General features: G+C 30.2%; 2 protein-coding genes across 5 annotated transcripts in view; one reads left to right on the forward strand and one right to left on the reverse strand.

Moving 5' to 3' along the window:
• Positions 1-3000, reverse strand: part of jef (major facilitator superfamily domain-containing protein 6 jef) — a 47724-nt gene extending 44724 nt beyond the window's left edge. The window contains exon 1 of the mRNA XM_016049504.4: positions 2626-3000. The gene's annotated coding sequence lies outside the window, so the exon portion shown is untranslated. The remainder of the gene's footprint in view (positions 1-2625) is intronic.
• The window catches only part of LOC107437484 (uncharacterized), a 104733-nt gene that overhangs the window by 36929 nt on the left and 49272 nt on the right, over positions 1-18532 (forward strand). The window lies entirely within an intron of this gene.

An 18532-nucleotide genomic window follows, 5' to 3' on the forward strand; every position in this document is an offset into this window, starting at 1 on the left:
CAAATTCCATAACTACTTGAAAGAGATTCTAGAATAATTTACAATAGTTTCTAAGATGAAATTTATTTCCTTAAGATATATTATATATAGAGTGATATATATAATATACTATTTCAATTTTGAGAAAACAAGTTAGAAGACTGAAAATGTTCAAAAAAAATGGCCAAAATATTTAGAAAATTCTTCATTTTATATGATACACAGAAAAAGTAAATAATAAAAAAAGAAAATTTAAAAACAAAATCAAAAATATTTGTGTAGAATTTAAAATGAAAAAAAAAAAAAAGAAAACTGAGAAAATAAGTTTTAACAGATTTGATTGATAAAATATTGAAAATTTTCAGATAACGTTTTCATTAAAATGTGACTATAAAACTTTTTTCTGTGAGGGTGGAATCTTGGTTTCAAATTTTTGGACCACATTCTGACAAACTAGAGCTGTGTTTCTAAACCTGATATACTCGAAGGACCCCTTAAATATTTGTCTTTTATCATTGATCGATAAAATTAGTAATTTGGATTATTGGCTTAGTTTTCTCAATTACAAAATTGCATCAGTTAAACAATTTTTGGGCCGATTTGTTTCTGATTATTCACACACTCTCTACAATAAAAAGTATTTTGATCACTGAAACCTATTTTAATATAAACGAAATTTATATTAATTCAAATAAAAAATAAATTTTGCTGTTATAATAATTTTGCTGTTCAAATACGAAATTAATTTTGTTATGAAAAAAAGTAAATATGAAAAAATAAAAATAAAAAATTAATATTTTGAGGAAAAAAAAGACTAAATTTAATGTTACAGGTGTCAAAGTAGTTACAAAAACACGCAAAGCAAACACAAGATTAAGTCTTGGTGGCTCAGGGGATTGAGCACTAGCCTCCTAATGAGGTAATCCGATTCCAAATCCCAGAGATGTCGTTTTGAATTCCGTACCCAGCTCACACTGCCCAAGTGCTGACGTAAAAATATCCTCAGTGGTAGACATATCTTGGGCCCTTTGCCGTTATGGTCTTTGCCGTTATGCCGTTATTGGCTAACCATGGCCTTCCGTGGTTTTACTCTCCATGTAACGCAAATGTGGGTTAATTCCATCAAAAAAGTCCGCCATGAAGGCATATTTCTCCCAATACTTCATCCAGGAGTTCCCTTGTTTTTTGGATTGGGTTCAAAACTTAAAGGCTACGACGGAGTTGAACATTAATAGTCGTATACTCGAAAAACTGGGTCGGCTGTTTAACGACAGTTATAAATGTAACCTGGTGATATGAATAATTAAGACAATATGGAAATAATTTTATTTATATTATGTAAATAAAAGCAATTTTCATTAAAATGTCACCTTCCTTCCATAAATATTATAAATAATCTATTTCTTTATTTTATAATAGTCCGAACAATTTTATTTCATTACCATAAAATGAAGGTACTGTGGTCCTTCTTTGCAACGATTAAATTGACAAGAATTTGAAATACGTAATGATTTTGTTTTTCATAGCGTTTTATTTAATTTATAAATTTTCTGAATGAATCCTATCAGCTTCTTGGGTTCGTTGCTTTCGCAATTTTTCTTCAGAATTATTCAAAAACATAAAAAAAGTTTAATAAATAATTACTTAATACGCATTATTTTTCTGATGCATATTTTCTTAAAAGACACATAAAAAATTTTGATTGTTAAATGTCATAGATATTTAAATTAAGAAATGACTTTCCTGATTTAAGAAAGAAAATTAATAGCATGTTTCATTAAAAGGGCGAAAAAATAATTTCTGTTATGCATTATCATACTTCGCGCTGTTAAAAGAATATGTAAAAATTGTTGCAAAACACTTAAGAGGAAAAAAAATTGCTTGCTGTCATTTTATGCGTATGTGACTTGATTTAACATTTAAAATAACATTATTTCAATAACCTTATTGAACTTATATATTTTATTACAGTATAAACTTTTTTAAAGCTAATTTATTAAACGTATTCTATTGTACATGATGATTTAAGAAAGAAAACTAATAAAATGTTTCATTAAAAGAGCGAAAAAATAATTTTTGTTATGCATTATCATATTTCGCGCTGTTAAAAGAATATGTAAAAATTGTTGCGAAAAATTTAAAAGGAAAAAAAATTGCTTGCTGTCATTTTATGCGTATGTCACTTAATTTAACATTTAAAATAAGATTATTTCAAGAACCTTATTGAATTTATATATTTTATTACAGTATAAACTTTTTTTAAAATAATTTATTAAACGTATTCTATTGTACATGATGCATTAACATGTTTATTCGCTTTTATTCGTTTGTTTTGAAATGTCAAAGTGTCTACGCATCAAAAGTTGAGTGCTAATTAATTTTTCAAATTAATTAAACTAAAACAAATTAACACTGTTGTGTTTTCTTCTTAAATATAAAAGACTAAATTAGCATTCGATATCTGTAAAATTTTCTTTAAAAAAATTTGTTGGCGGATAAAATTAATTTAATTATCACCAAAGAAACCTACGCATATTTACTATTATTCAATTTTAGTACAATTCAATTTTTAAAAATAAATAAAATTTTGTTGTGTACAAATAGTCACAATGCCGTGAAATCTTTATGAATTATTTATAAATATACCTGATTTCAAGACTTGGCTACCCCTTTGAAGGTGATTTCGAATCATGCAGCTGTTTCAGGCGGATGAATACCAATTTTCCCGATTCTTTACTCAGATAAAAGGTGAAATTAAGCGACAAATAGTGCGCTGAATAACAGAAAAGAATTTCAGTTTCCAATGTGCGCTGGCATTTGCAGAGAAATTCTCACAAAACGGGAATAAATCTTTGAGAAATAGAACATGAAAGTTGGATCGATGTGAGAATATTCAAATGAAGTAATTTTCCTGAAAGTATTAACAGGAGAGACACAGGATTTAAGCGATGATCGTATTTCTAGACGGGATCAATAATTCGTGGGAATAAGGAAAACTGTAACTCGAAGGTAGCGCCCCCATAGGTAAAAAAAAAGCAGAAACCTACTCAAGATTTCAATGTTATACGTGCGACGTACCAAAAGAAAAGAGTTTTTATTTCAGGATAAAAGATTGAAAACTTGTAACTAGTTTTTGTATTGATTTTGAAATGTTACGCTTGCAGTGGTTGCGTAAACTAAAACGCATTGCAATTGTGAAATATTTAGTAAATAAAATAAAAAAAATGCAAAATTTCGCAATCCAGTCGATTCCTAACTAAACTTCACTCAATAATAAAGAGTTTACCAATAATTTTTATTAGTGTAATTTTTATTAGTTTTGTATTGATTTTGAAATGTTACGCTTGCAGTGGTTGCGTAAACTAAAACGCATTGCAATTGTGAAATATTGAGTAAATAAAAAAAGAAATTGCAAAATATGGCAATCCAGTCAATTCCGAATTAAACTTTACTCAATAATAAAGAGTTTACCAAAAATTTTTATTAGTTTTATTAGTCCAATTTTTATTAGTTTTGTATTGATTTTGAAATGTTACGATTGCAGTTGCGTAAACTAAAACGCATTGCAATTGTGAAATACTTAGTAAATAAAATAAGAAAATAGCAAAATATCGCAATCCAGTCGATTCCTAATTAAACTTCACTCAATAATAAAGAGTTTACCAATAATTTTTATTAGTTTTATTAGTCCAATTTTTATTAGTTTTGTATTGATTTTGAAATGTTACGATTGCAGTTGTTGCGTAAACTAAAACGCATTGCAATTGTGAAATATTTAGCAAATAAAAAAAAAAAAAAAAATAGCAGAATATCGCAATCCAGTCAATTCCGAATTAAACTTCACGCAATAATAAAGAGTTTACCAATAATTTTTATTAGTTACGAAATATGGTGTAACCAGATAATTATTAAATCAAATTTGCGTTGAATATCACATAAATTTCTTTTAAATTGACGCTATTATTGATGTTATGGTTTTATTTTACGAAATTAATGTTAACGCAGAATTTGACGCAGAATTTCTATTAAACATATTTTTCATACTTTTTTCATTAATTTAAAGTAATTTAGGCCAAAATAAGTAAAAAGCATTATATTTATCATTTGAATTATTTATGCTTATAAAACACAGCATGAAACAACGGTGTCTTTTTTTGCGTCAAAAGTAAAATGTTCTGAACACATCCGAATAATAATTTTTCAAATTTGCACTTAATAGCAGTAGATCTACAAGAAACAGTTATTTATCATTGAAATTTTTTTAATTTACAAAATCAATTATTGATAAAATTTTGAATATGAACTACTTTTTTGTATTATATATTTTAGTACAAATACAATTCCGATAATCTAATAGATTTTTTTTAGTAATTATTAGACTTTATAATTAAAAGAATGCCGAAATATATTTTTGAGCATAATTAGAGGTTCAGAAAAAAGATATATAAAAGGAACACTAGAGTTCTATCTGCGTCAAAGGGTTAACGTATTTTAGAAATCGCACTAGTGAAGTAATTAGTGAACAAAAGAAATCATAAATAATCGCAGTCTGCTGGTATTATAAATTGTCGCGTTTCATTATAAAACTTCACTCAAAAACTGTTACAAAACACACTATTCTGTATCTTGTAACCAGAGAATTATTAAATCAAATTTGCGTCGAATATCATATAAATTTATTTTAAATCAATGTTATGTTGTTTAGTTTTACGCAACCACTGTTGACTTATTTTAGATATCGCACTAGTGAAGTAATTAGTGAACAAAAGAAATCACAAATAATCACAGTCTACTCGTATTATAAATTATTGCGTTACATTATAAAACTTCACTCAATAACTGTTACAAAACACACTATTCTGTATCTTGTAACCAGAGAATTATTAAATCAAATTTGCATTGAATATCGCATAAATTTATTTTAAATCAATGTTATATTGTTTTGCACAACCACAATTGACTTATTTTAGATTTCGCACTAGTGAAGTAATTAGTGAAAATAATAAATAATCGCAGTCTACTCGTATTATAAATTATCGCATTTTTGATATAAAACTTCACTCAATAACTGTTACAAAACACACTATTCCATATCTTGTAACCAGAGAAGTACTAAATTAAATTTATATTGAATATCAAATAAATTTATTTTGAATCATAGGAAATAAGATTTCATAACTAAAATTTATTTATAAATTTCATAAATTTATTTATAAGTTATTAAAACCACTTCCCTGTAGATAAGTACAAATTGTAGGTTTTCTGAAGATTTCATATGCTTAATAATAAATTTTTATTTCAGGATAAAAAATTTAAAATCTGTATTCAATTTTTATATTGATTTTAAAATGCTATGTTTCATTTTATGCACCCACAGTTGATGCATTTTAGAAAATATCGCGTTAGTGTAATATTTAGCGAATGAGATAAATCTTATAAAATTACAACCCACGCGTATTATAAATTATCTTGATTTATTATGAAACACGCAATAATAAAGAGTTTACTGATAATTTTTATCATTAGTTTTGAAACTTACTATTCTGAATCTTGTTACCAAAGAATCACTAAATCGAATTTGTATCGAATATCACATCCATTTTTTTAAATACAAAATAGCAAACAAGGTTACCTAATTAAAGTTATTATTTTTAATAAATTTTTAAAACCATACAAACCATTGTTAAAACCATAAACCAAGTAGAAATCATAAGTTTCCTTAAAATTTCATTTTCTTATCGATAAAAATTTCGGGTGAAAATTTGTGTCGAATTTGTGTATTGATTTTGAAATGTCATGTTGTAATATTTAATGCAACCTAAACGCAGTTTAGAAATTATCGCTCTAGTAAAATATTTAGAGAATAAAAAAAATCGCAGAAGTCGCAACCCACTCGTATTATAAACTTCATGATTCAATCAGAAACGGTTCCTTGGGGTATTCATCCACTTTTTCTTCGAGGTTAATATCTTCCTTACCTGAACTATGCATGATTCTTTATCGCCTTACGAGATCATCGCCAACAAAACCAATTATTTTTATTTTTTGAAATGCCGGATGCTATTTAGGCAAAGTATGAAATAATAGTTCTGATGAGGTTATTATGTAAATGATGTGCATGTTACTGTGAATGACCGAAATCGGTGGTTGTTGACTTTTACCGGTGAATGTTGACAATCAAATTAGTCGCTTTGATGAATGTCCGAAATATTTATTACATCCGATTTTATATTAATTTATTCGTGGATATAATTACATTTATTCGATATTTTAATACTTACTGACGATAGATTAGAACAAATATCAGTGTCTGAAGTATCGGGCAAATATATACTGGGCAGTTTCACTTGACCTTAAAAAAACATCAGTGTAGGTTATACCGGGCAAATGTATACCGGGCAGTGGCACTGAACCTTAAGAAAACATCAGTGTAGGGTATACCGGGCAAATGTATACCGGGCAATGGCACTTGAACTTAAAAAAAACATCAGTGTAAGATATACTGGGCAAATGTATACCGGGCAATGGCACTTAACCAGACCTAGTATGACTAGACCTTTGGTAAATGTCCGAAATATATACTAGGTATAGTGCCACTTTTGCTATAGCTTAAATATTTAAAAAAAATTAAACAAAGAGTTTGAATCAATTTTAAACTGATAATGAAATTATTGCTTTAAAATTAAAAAAAATAATAATAAAAACTGCGCTAGATAAGAGTAATTGAAGTAGTTGCTTTATACAGCGCATGTGCGGAAAAATATTTTTAAAAAGAATTACCCAGGTGCTTCTAAAAGTGGATGAATATCCCAAGACACCATCAGAAACTGCAAGCAATAATAAAAAGTTTAATATTAATTATTACTAGTTTTGAAACTTAAGTTGCTAAATCTTATAACTGGAGAATTAAGAAAATCAAACTTGCAATGAATATGACATAAATATATTTCAAATGACAGCAAATAAGACAGGAAATTGAAATTAATAAGTAACTAAAATATCTTCTCCTTAATTACAAAGTGTAGGCTTTCTAAACATTTCATTAAGTGATAAAAAATATTTTAATTAAGGGTGAGAAATTTGAAATCTTTAGTGCACTGTTGCTCATTTTTAAGATAATTTGATTGCAATGCATGCATTACATTAATAATTAAAAGAAAAATAATTTGTAATTATTTTTAAAATTATTACAATGGTAAAATAGTATAATATATGGTATATACTCTGCCTAATTATTCCACGATATATAAGATTAGAAATTGTATAATAGTTTAAATATAGTTCGTAATGACCACCCTTAATGAAGCTTCAGAATATTTGTCAAAAAAGAATTACATAAGTATGTAAATGGAAGTCGAAAAGTGATATTTTAGGGAGTAAGAAACAAAAACGATGTCGAAATCTAATGAATCATTACTGAGGGAGGCGGGACTGCAAACCTTTTTGGTTGCTGGAGGGAGTTTAAAGGCGTTTTTCGTAGCCGGTTCTTTAAGAATCAGACAAGGTTGGATATTTGTCCTTTTTCATTTTCTTGAAATTTTTTGGTTATGTCCTTTAGATTAAACTATTAGACAAGTGATTTTTTATTCTACTTTAGAGGAAGAAATTTTGAGAAAAAATTTTTTCCGCTAAAGTTAAAATTTTTGGAGAGTTAAAATTGAATGTCCTCTAGAATTTTGAGAAAAACACATTTAATTACATACGGAAATACTTTTCTTGGGAAATGAGTAAACCGCGGTACTAACCATTATTTTATTTCTTTACTTCTACGTTGCAATTTTTGTAGCAAAAAATTTAAAACATTGTGATAAAAATGAGACTTAGAGTTTAAATATGACAAAGATTTTACTAACGTAAATAATTTTCAGCGAATTAATGTAATAGAACCCCTTATACGAGTTTGAAATCGTATAATCGCATAAGTCTTTGAGTCGTTAAGTATTCGATGCACTTCTGTAAGTTACTATAGCTAAAAAATTTTACATCTATATAAATAAAAAGTAAAGCATTATCGCAACAGCTCGTTGGTTAAAGTTTCACAATTCTGTATCCAACAAAATGATTGTATGAAATATTGTCACCACTGCGCACAGACCACCTGTATAGTTCGTTCACCAGGAGTTGGCACTTGGCCCCGCCTACATCACGTGATATCCGACGATACAATTTCGCTGATTTTGGCAGAAGGATGTGAACAGTCCTGAACAAAGTTGCTATTTGGCGATCGTATGACAAACATATTTATTTCGCAATCCTTATGTGCATTTTTTTAATATTAAATATTTCATAATATTGATTGTTGATATTTCTTTCTTTTGAGTGAACAGTTTGTCTTTTTTGAGACATTTTACTGGGAAAATATTTGTTTTTAGTTTAAAAATATATTTAATTAGCTAGAGTAACGAGTCCCGCAGTGGACTGATCGCTAAGACACGGTTCCCAGCAGATCACCGAAGTCAAGCGTCACTGGATGCGGTCAGTGTGCGGATGGGTGACCCACTTGGATCAGTCTGCGTAGGGACCGAGGGTGTGCGGTATTGGTCCTCATTAAACTTTGCTACCGTAAAGTGCTCGACTTCGCGTGCAGGTCGTTGGGCTACCGAAGCGGGGATGCCACCCCCTCTAGAGAGGATCAAAATTGTGATGGCATGTCTTCGGATCAACCTCAGGGATGTTTCCCAGACTGTCGCCAATAGCCCATTGTGCAGCTCTAGTGAGACGTGAATGAACTACAACAAGCTAGAGTAACGAAAGGTATAATAGATTTCACTGTTTGCGTTTGGTACGCATTAAGGATTGTCTCAATTTCAACCTCGGGGATGCTTCTCCTCTTACTCCAGCGCTGAAATTAACTCAGCGTCCGAGGAGGTGGAGCCAAGTGCTTAACTCCTGGTGAACAAACAGTAGTTCTCAGACAAAGTAGTACCCATTGGTCTGAAGCTGGGTAGACTGTCAATGGAATCGAACTTCTGTCTTGCGCAATGTGAGTTCAGTGTCTCAACCACTCCTATATACAGAGAGCTGCCGATTCTTATATAGAAAGAGTTGCCAGTTCCTGTATACAGAGAGTCGCAAATCCTACATACAGAGAGCTGCCAGTTTCTATATAGAAAGAGTCGCCAGTTTCTATATGCACAGAATCACCAATTTCTATATAAATAGTCTCCAGTTCCTATATGTAGAGAATTGTCAGTTCCTATATACAAAAAGTGACTAGTTTCTATATAAAAATAGTAACTAGTTCCTACAAACAGAGAGCTGCCAGTTCCCATATACAGAAATTCGCTTAAAATTTTCGTTATAAACACAAACGGAGAGTGAGCAAATAAAAAATTTAAAATGTTCTGTCTTAGGCTTTTATGTACCTATAAAATAAAGAATTTAAAACTTCATTCAAGAATAAAATCTATCAAAACCATAGACCTGAAAGAATCAAAATTAAGAAAGTTAAAATAAAAAGAATTAATGTTTTCTTCTGATTCAACTTTTAAATAAAATCTTTTATTTTTTTCAATAAATACCTTTTTGATGATAGGCAAAGGAATAAAAGCTTTCAAAGAATCAATAAAACGGCACTAGTGAGTAGTTTCGTCGTTAAGAACTTTTTTTTTTTATTAAATATTTTCATGAACTCGAGGAATTTTTAAAATTGCGCGTTTGGTCTTGTTTCTTCTGTTGAATCTCATTATATGCTTTAAAGGTCGTTTTATTTAACCTTAGCTGTTTTGTGTTTGGAGGAGTTTCATTAAAGTAAAAGAATGAAAAATTAATCTAGAAGGAAAAGTAATTTGGAGATTGCTTTCATGCAAAAAATGCTTTTTTTATTAATTTTTAGAAGCAAATGAGACTATTTTAAAATTAAAATAAGGGAGAAAATATACTTATCATGCAGTTTTATTTTCTAAAGAAATGTATTCTGCTGAAAAGATTTTATTTGTTTGAATTCGTGATTTTACTAATTAACGTAAAATAACGTATTTTTAATCACCAGATCATTAACTCGTAATTGTTAATGCTAATTCATAGTAGAGTAATTCGTGATCCTCACTTTTAATATACATTTTAACCTTTTTAAAAATTTGTACATGAGGGATTGCAAAATGATAATTCAAAAGATTTTCGAATTATTATCGCGATGATATATGATTTATCGGAAATATTTTGTTTGTCTGAATTCATGATTTGACTAATTTTATTTTATTTTATAACCGCCGTTAAACAGTCGACTTAATTCTGAGTTTTCGACTACCAATATATAACTCCGTAGCCTTGCTATTTTTAACCCAACTCGGAAGACAATGGAACACTTCAATTAAGCATTGGAAAAACTGGCCTTCGTCGAGGACTTTTTTAGGGAACTAACTCGCATTTGCGTTACATGTAGAGGAAAACCTCGAAAAGCTCTTACGTTTAGCCCGACGACGAGGGCATTCTAACCCATCATCCGTCTACCACTGAGGATATTTTGCGTCAGCATTATCGTCAGTGTGAACTGTGAGCAGAATTCGTACAAGCCAGCCACCACTGGAATTCGAACATGGGCCATCTCCTTGTAAGGCCAACGCCCTGAACACTGATTTTACTAATTACGTATTTTTACTTTCTAGATTAGTATGAATACTAATTCATGTAATACTTAGAACGCTCCGTTATCTTCGCTTTTTATGTATATATTTTTACCTTATTAAAAATTTACACATGAAGGATCGCGAATTAATAAAATTTTACGAATTGTTATCGAGGTCAACCATTCGTCGTAAATGTGCACGAAATGTATACTTAATTTGTCTGATAAAACCAAAAAATGAAGAACGGGAATTTTTCGAAAAAACCAAGTAAATCGGGAACCAAATAAATTTTTTCCTCTGTATTGTAACTCTACTATAAATAAAAGGAGGTGATGAATTGGGACTCGCTAATTACGAATTTTGACATCAAATCATTCTTTTTAACTGTCGACGATGTGTCTACTAATAATATTGTTTAAGACGAATTGTAATTGTGTATGAAGATTTGTCGAGTAAACTAAGCTAAGCTGATCCTAATTTTACTAGGTGGGCCAATAAAGCGGCCTGATGCAACATAGTGGGGAACTGATGCAAAATAGCTAGGAAAACGTCACTACTGGAGCCCATAAAAGTCGTAGGAACCGTGTTTATCTGGAAAAGGTAAACTCCCTAGAGTTAATAAATATTTATATTAAAACCAGATATGGGGAGCCCTTGGCATGACGGATCTCAAACCGTGTGACTTTTTCGTAAGATGTTACATTAAATCACAAGTTTATGCAACGCATGTGGACACAAAAGAAGATCCCATAACTCAGATTTTCGCAGTTTCGACTGTTATCAAAAGTACACCTGCCATCAACGAACGTGTCCGGGAATCATTTTTACGTCGTTGTGGTATGTACAATGACATCAGAGAGCCCCACTTTGGACAACACTTGTAATAGATTAACCCTTTCAATGTGGTTTGAGACTTCAAGCTCCATGGTAAGTTTTCACGCTCCTGACTTAATGCCTTTTATACCGGCATGCAGAGTGTTCGTAAGTATATAATTTGTAATTTTTTCTTTTGCACTTTAAGGAAAATAAATACTCATTTAAATCGTAGCTCGAAACCGCACAAACTCATGTCAAAGCGATTTATTATGTTAAAGACTATTTCCTCTCGAATAAAATTAATCGTTTCTATTCCATAAATTATGTGTTCATAAGTATATAATTAGTAAATTAATTCGTTATACCTTAAGGTAACTAAATACTCATTTAATTTGTAGCTCGAAAGCTCACAAACACATGACAAATCGATTCATTGTGTTAAAGACTAATCGTTTCTATTTCATAATCGTATTCTCCATAATCGTATACTCTATAATCGTATTCTCCATAATCGTATTCTCCATAATCGTATTCTCCATAATCGTATTCTCCATAATCGTATACTCGACAGTCGTATAAAATAATCGTTTCTATTCCATAAATTATGCAGAATGTTCACAAGTATAATTATACAATAAGTATAATTGCAGAGTGCTCACAAGGAAAAAAATTTGTTATACTTTAAGGTAACTAAATACTCATTTAATTCGTAGCTCGAAAGCTCACAAACACATGTTAAAGCTATTCATTGTGTTAAAGACTAATCGATTCTATTCCAGAATCGTATTCTCCAGAATCGTATTCTCCATATTCGTACTCTCCCTAATCGTACTCTCCATAACCGTATACTCCATAGTCGTATAAAATAATCGTTTCTATTCCATAAATTATGCAGAATGTTCACAAGTATAATTATACAATAAGTATAATTGCAGAGTGCTCACAAGGAAAAAAATTTGTTATACTTTAAGGTAACTAAATACTCATTTAATTCGTAGCTCGAAAGCTCACAAACACATGTCAAAGCTATTCATTGTGTTAAAGACTAATCGATTCTATTCCAAAATCGTATTCTCCATAATCGTATTCTCCGTATTCGTACTCTCCCTAATCGTACTCTCCATAACCGTATACTCCATAGTCGCATAAAATAACCGTTTCTATTCCATAAATTATGCAGAATGTTCACAAGTATAATTATACAATAAGTATAATTGCAAAGTGCTCACAAGGAAAATAATTTGTTACACTTTAAGGTAACTAAATACTCATTTAATTCGTAGCTCGAAAGCTCACAAACACATGTCAAAGCTATTCATTGTGTTAAAGACTAATCCAGTGGCGTAGTGAGCTTAACTCGCGCCCGGGGCACAATACCTTTTTAGCGCCCCCCCTACTCGAAAACCATATAATATTATACGTAAAATATACTCGCAAATCAATAAATATGTATATAATCATCTAGAATTAGTTCAAAAGATACCTATTATTTATTTTATATATTTATAAAGAAATATTTTAAAAACACGCAGTTTTAAAACAATAAAAAGTAAATATTTATTATCTCTAAGGAGATACGTATTTTTAACAATAGTATGATTATAATACATTTATAAAACTAAATACTATGTATAAATTTTCCTTACTTTTGATGAAGCAAATTTATTAATAATATCATCAAAGGTGATCATTTCAAATTTTTCTCCTTCCACACTTAAAGATGCTAGGTCACTTAGGCGATCTTGTCCCATCGTTGGTCGTAGATATGTCAAAATTAATTTTAATTTGCTGAATGAACGTTTGCAGCTCACAATTGATACTGTGATAGTCAGGAGTATTTGAAGTGCCACTCTCAGGTTTGGAAAAACATCTTCTCCATACTAGATTATAAAAGTAAGAAATTCTAATGGAGTTTTGGGTTCAATTTCTTTTCTACTGCGGAGTAACATTTTGCAGTCACATATTTCGATAAAGAGTTCTATTCCATTGAAATCTGTATTATAAAATTCACTCAAATGTTTGCAATTTTTTTCAAGGTCGTTATCAACATTATCCTCGTTTAATAAATTTTCAAAGTCTAGTAGAAATCCAAATTTGAAATTAAGATCACTTTATCGTGTACATATTTCTTGTTGGAGACGATCAAGAACGCTTTTCCTAACGCGAGAAATTTCACTTTCTGCTGAAAGACCAACATCTCGAGCCAATTCTTCGGGCATTTTGCGTCGTCTTCTTACACGCATTGTTGTATCATTATCCCATTTTTCACAAAGAAACTTCGCTTTTTCGATTGCCTCTTCACAGAGCTTGTCTCGAATTTCGGCTAGTTCAGTCGTTAATGATTCAAGATCATGGAACGCTTCTCTAAAATTCAGTCTAGGATCTTGTAATCTTAGCTGCACACGATCATTCCTCCTTAAGATTTCATACCAGAAATGAACTGAAGTTATGAAACTAAAAGTTAGTACATTTTGCAACAGAATTGTAGCTTCACTGCTAGTGTCACTTGTAGTAGTAGTGTCCTCTGCTAATTTTTCAAATACTTCTACTATATTCTCTAGCCCAGTCATGTCAAATATACGGCCCGCGATCGCGATATGTCACAGAAAGGAGAATAGTGTTTTTTAGAGCTTTTAGACTTCACTCGATTCCTCTACGGAAGTTTTAAAATGTGCACACTACATTTACAAGTAATTTCAAGGGCAGCGCGTGCCTAGACAAGCGAGAGAGGTAGACAGTAACGACATTTCTTAGCAGCAAGCGGAATCATCGACTGGAATATACTTAACAGCACAACTACGGATGGCGCTACTGCCATGGCTGGCAATCATTCGGGCGTTGTAACTAAATTAAAACAGAAAACATCAGAAAATTTTGTGGGATTTCCCTGTATAATTCATCAGGAATCATTGGCATCCAAGCATTTAAAAATGGACCATGTCATGCTACCTATAATTAAAAATGTAAAATTTATAAGGAGCAGAGGACTAAATCACCGACAGTTCAGGCAGTTTTTACAAGATTTGGACGAAAAAATTTTTGATGTCCCTTATTTGCCTGAAGTTCGTTGGCTCAGTCGAAGAGTAGTGGATGGAAACTTTTTTATTGTTAAAATCAACATCTACAAACCTAACGACTTGGGACATTTGTTCTCGATGAGAGATATCAGGAGTTGAATCAAACAGAAGTCTATAATATTTATTTCTTTTGATATCATTTATTAGTTGATTTCGAACTGTAGATGTCAGAAGATGAATGAATTCATTTTGAATCTGTGTTGACAAATATGAGACAGTTTTTGGATTTTCTGTGGCATGTTTAAGATGATTTGCTAGTAGCGGATCAAACTGAGCTAAGTCTAAGTAAAGATAATAGGTTTCCTACATTTGTACCATCTTGAAGTGCTAGTTTTTCAGCAAGGCCTCATTATTTGTTTTATTACTTACCAGGAATGCCTTGAACTTGAAAGGTGAACACAGTGAAATATACACTATAATTTATGCTAACATTAAACTTATAACATTTAATATTTCATAACATTTCATTTTTATTCTAAGCAGAGCGCGATGACAAGGGCGCAAAACTGAAAAATACACACACAAAATAACTTAAACGTTAATATTTCGAGTATTTCTCGAATTTGTTGCGGACTCCCGCAACCTGTCGCAAGTTGCACGGATACGTACAGCCACAGATAAAAGTATCCGGAAAGTAACAATTAGAGAATTATTTATTTTTTAATACAGATAATTCTCAGGCACACAACAAATACGGCGTTTGTGTTCTTTCCTAGAAACGACAAAACGCTGTATTTGTTCTGTGCCTGAGAAGTATCTATATTAAAAAATAGACGATCCTTCAGTTGTTATTTTCGGGATATTTTTTTCAGTGACTGTACATATAAGTACATAAGAGTGTTGTTGTTATCGTTTTAAAATAACAAGCGTAAGCTACATAGCGTTTATAGAAATAAAAATAATTAGTGTTCTGAAAGAAAGAATGTTTGTACTTTGTACACAGCAAATATTCATTATGACATATTATTTCATCAGACAAATCAAGAAAGGAGGAGATAATTTATGTAACCACACAGCGTAGATGCTATAAGGAAGTGCAGACAGACACAGGTCGAGTCAGTCCTGCCAGTAGAAAAGACGTGCCATTTCCATTATGAATATATTATTACACTTTTATTTAGACTATTAGAGTTCCTTTTTATTTACGAATTAGCATTTATTATATTACACTGGCACTAAATTTAAAATATATTTTCCAGAAATCAATTATAATAAAAATTATCCTACAATTTTTTGTTTTGCGGACCATTTGGCGCCCCTTTGCGAGTAGCGCCCGGGGCATGATGACCCCCCTTACCCACCCCTCACTACGCCACTGGACTAATCGATTCTATTCCAAAATCGTATTCTCCATAATCGTATTATCCCTAATCGTATTCTCCATAATCGTATACTCCATAGTCGTATAAAATAATCGTTTCTATTCCATAAATTATGCAGAATGTTCACAAGTATAATTATACAATAAGTATAATTGCAGAGTGCTCTCCAGTAAATTAATTTGTTATACTTTAAGGTAACTAAATACTCATTTAATTCGTAACTCGAAAGCTCACAAACACATGTCAAAGCTATTCATTGTGTTAAAGACTAATCGATTCTATTCCATAATCGTATTCTCCATAATCGTATACTCCATAGTCGTATAAAATAATCGTTTCTATTCCATAAATTATGCAGAATGTTCACAAGTATAATTATACAATAAGTATAATTGCAGAACTTTCACAAGTAAATTAATTTGTTATACTTTAAGGTAACTAAGTACTCATTTAATTCGTAGCTCGAAAGCTCACAAACGAGCTTACAAAGCGATTCATTGTGTTAAAGACTATTTCATCTAGAATAAAATTAATCGTTTCTATTCCATAAATTATGCTCCAGTAATTTAACAATCAATTATTTGAAGTGTTAAAAGGTAAAATACTTCCGGATAACATTTCCTTTATATCATTTACAGATGTTTCATTACTTTAATTCTCTTCGGATTCAATTATTGCTTTAGATTTTGTGTTTCCTTTTCGTTGCATTGAATGAATAATGTATAAAACTTCTAGCAATTACCTTTATTAAGCAATAAACTGTTTACATTTGGATCTCCAAGTCACGTCTTGGTTGTTTGTGTTGAGCACGTTGCTTTAATTTATTTGCGTGCTTTCAGTTCTTGTTTCTTAAAGTACGCATAGTGATTGGCGAAGTGCGATACTACAAAATTTCAGTTTAAAATGTAAACACAATTCAAATCTGTTATTAGAATATTAAATGTTAATATTAATTGAATTTGATATTTATTTACAATATTCTGAGAATGAATTTGATTTGGAGTCAGGAAATGAAATAAATGATTTATTTCGAAAGTGCCTTTTCAATTTGTTTGATTATGATTCTATTAAGATTTCTATTAATATTTGATGAAATCAGGATATCGAAGCTAAAACTTTGAATGAACATTGTATAACAGTCTCCAAAAGAACAAATGTTTCAATTTTTAACTACTTAGGTATACATTGTATATTAAAAATGCATTATTGTTTTGGGAGCAATATAAGAACAGGACACATTAATAACTTTTGATCCAGTTATCGAATTTTTACTTTCAATATCAATGATTCAAAGAGTTAACTTCAAATATGTTTATTATTTTGTATATTTTGTGTAACAGTCTCCTTTTTGTATAACAGTTTTGTATTATTTTGTGTAACAGTCTCCTTTTTGTATAACAGTTTTGTATAATTTTGCATAACAGTCTCCAAAAAACAAATGTTTCAATTTTTAACTACTTTGGTATACATTGTATATTAAAAATGCATTATTGTTTTGAGCGCAATATAAGAACAGGACACATTAATAACTTTTGATCTAATTATCGGATTTTTACTTCGGATTTACTAATATCAATGATTCGAAGAGTTAGCTTTAAGTATGTTAATTATTTTGTGGAAAAGATGTTTCAGACAAAGAAATTAGACAGATAATGTCCATTTTATCAATAACCACACTTTTCCCACAACGAATTTGGGCTCTTGACCGTCAAGAGAAGCAGGGTGTCCGAATCTGGTGTTATGGTTCAACCTCTGTTGACTAAAATATGGTCTGGATAGTCAACAGAGCGTTTGAAAGTCTAGATGTCGATGTTATTCGCTCTTTTGGCGAATTTTATCTTAAAAAACTACCTAAGCAAATAAAAAGATTTTGTACTGAACCTTAAAACCAGTTTATCGAAAAATAGTTTCTTCATAAATCATTTTTATAATAAAATTGCTAAGTTAAAGCAATTTGTCATAAACTTTCAACGATATTCATTGAGGAAATAATTTTACATTGATATTTATTTATTAAACTATTTTAAACTCAAATTATCTTAAACATTGTACAGAAATGAAACAAAAAAAAACTATGCAGCTCGAAATAGTATGAAATTATTAATCTGAAACTTTTATAAGATTATTAAAGGAAACTTTTACGTGAAAGTAATTTATTTAAATTTTAAACTATATCTTTTGAACCATAAATTAAATTTTAAATTATATATTCAGTTTGATAAAAATAAGAGCTAGCAAGATTCATTTACATGCATTGCGAGCATGCATTCTACTTCCGTTCTTTGGGTACATTAATTGTTAATGTTATTTTTTCGTTAGATTAGTTAGTAGTGTAAGAATTGCTAATATGCTAGGTTTGCTATTTATATTTTAGCCTGATGAAAAAAAAAATTTATAATCAAAATTAGATTTATTACTTAAAACTATACAATAAATAAACTATACAATACTTGCTAAATATAAATGTATAGTTTTAAAGTTTTAATCAAAAATGATGATGATGAAACATCTATGGAACAAAAAGTAGGGCAAACATTCGACAAAACATTGTTGATAAAAGAATCAGACACATCAAATTGAGTCAATGCTAATGTATTCAAATGACTGTATTGCGTGACAAAAGCAGGCTTAAGAAGCTCATATTTTCGCCAAATAATCTTTTTCTTGCTTATAGAAGGATTTTCTGGTAGCCAAAATGAATGTCATCGAGCGAAATAATGAATGTTTCTCCTTCAAACTAATGCTACTTTTTAACTTCAGAATTTTACTG

This window comes from Parasteatoda tepidariorum, chromosome 5 (genome assembly GCF_982258835.1).
Source record: "Parasteatoda tepidariorum strain Cologne lab strain chromosome 5, Ptep-v5.0, whole genome shotgun sequence".
Classification (NCBI taxonomy): domain Eukaryota; kingdom Metazoa; phylum Arthropoda; class Arachnida; order Araneae; family Theridiidae; genus Parasteatoda; species Parasteatoda tepidariorum.